Source organism: Elephantulus edwardii, unplaced genomic scaffold, assembly GCF_000299155.1.
Source record: "Elephantulus edwardii isolate Elephantulus edwardi_28Jun2011 unplaced genomic scaffold, EleEdw1.0 scaffold00027, whole genome shotgun sequence".
NCBI lineage: Eukaryota > Metazoa > Chordata > Mammalia > Macroscelidea > Macroscelididae > Elephantulus > Elephantulus edwardii.
In genome coordinates this window covers 6,034,766-6,036,427 of record NW_006399777.1, presented here as the reverse complement: position 1 = coordinate 6,036,427, position 1,662 = coordinate 6,034,766, and the positions used below count along the sequence as shown (strand labels likewise).

Genomic DNA, 1,662 nt, shown 5'->3' with positions numbered 1-1,662 from the left:
GTCAAATTGGATCTGACAAGTACAGGAGAAGAATGCCTCTCCTTCTCCAGCAGAGCTTCTGGTGGATTCAAACCACATACCTTTGGGATTGCAGTGCAGCTTCTTGCCACTAGGCCATCAGAGCTCCCTCCTGTATTATTTTAAGAAGGAAATTAAAAAAAAAAAAATCTATAAGACCAAAGGTTCAACAGCTATTTTAAAACTTAGATGTTAATGTTAGGGTGGTTGTTGTTGTTGTGTACTGTCAAGTACAACTCATAGTGACCCTATGGACAACACGTGTGAACACTGTCCTATCCTGTGCCATCCTCACAATCTCAGACACACTCAAGTCCACTGCTGCTGTAACTACATCAATCCACTTGATTGAGGCTCTTTCTCTCCTTCGCTGTCCCTCCCTCTTTCCAAGCATGACATCCCTTTCCAAGGAACAGGCTTGGGGAATAGGCAGATTGGCTAATTGAAAGGGAAATAGCTGGGACAGAAATAAGAATTTGACACAATGTGAAGAATTTAGCTAGTATCATTGATCACCATGTCTAGAAGCTGTGAGTGATAAAGGGCTTCGTATACTTATTGTCTATGACTCAATGGCACTAACAACAACACTAACAACAACATAGAGAGAGCTCTGTTGGCCTAGTGGACAGAAAGTGACACTACCAAGCCAAAGGTGGGTGATTTTAGTTTGTGGCCCTCAGGTCTGGTTTGAATTGTTTTTGGTCAAACATTCTTCTAAGAGGTATAGCACTGGTCTGTCTATTTGTTGTATAGAGGTAACTCGTGGTTGCTGTGAGGCTAAACACTGTGATATTGCTGTGTGAATTGTGATAATGGTCACTCGTGGTGGACAGTGTTTGGTGGAGCTCGCTGATTAAAACAAGCTTGGAAGTAGGAGTGGCAACCACTTCCGAAATAACTTGCCTCTGGAAACTCTATGAACTTGGAGAAACGATGAAAATTGTACAAGTGTTCAGGTCTTTCATTCATTGGGTCGCCATGAGTCATCTATGGCTCGATGGCACTTAACAACATACTTATTGTCACCAAAAAGAAATTTTTTATAAAAAGGAACAGTTCCTAGAACTAAGGTTGGATTTACTGATTTTCTTGCCTGGGTTTCTAGGCATGCTGCAGGCACATCTGGCCTGGTGAGAGCTTGGAACTCCCTCTAGAGCTCTGCTAGCCTACAGAAATAGAACAGGGCTCCTAGAGGGACTCTCACATTTCCTCATAGCAATATTAAAAGTCACGGAAACAAGTAAAATTACTTTTGATGATGTTGTTGTTATTGCTAAGTGCCATTGAGTCGCTTTCGACTCATAGCAACCCTCTGTCCAACAGTGTTGAACTCCTTTTAGTGATAAATTTTATTTAATTCCATATATACAAAATATTACCATATTACCGTGGTGGTTGTTAGAGGCAGTTGAGTCAGAACTGACTCAGAGCTGACCCTCCACAGGGTTTGCAGAGGCAGCGGATTACACAGGAAGAGATTGTCCATTTTTCTCCCATGGAGCAGGTGGTGGATTTGAACCACCTGTGTTTGTGTTGACAGTGCAACTCCTTACCCACTAGACCACCAGGTCGACCTTATTTTTTGGTTAACAGCACTCCATCCTGCAGACTACACCATCAGAGCTCTTGAAAAGATGATCA

The 1,662-nt window shown here is 42.4% G+C and overlaps 1 protein-coding gene across 1 annotated transcript in view; it reads left to right on the top strand.

The window, feature by feature from the left end:
- Positions 1-1,662, top strand: part of EFHB (EF-hand domain family, member B) — a 69,818-nt gene that overhangs the window by 64,907 nt on the left and 3,249 nt on the right. The window lies entirely within an intron of this gene.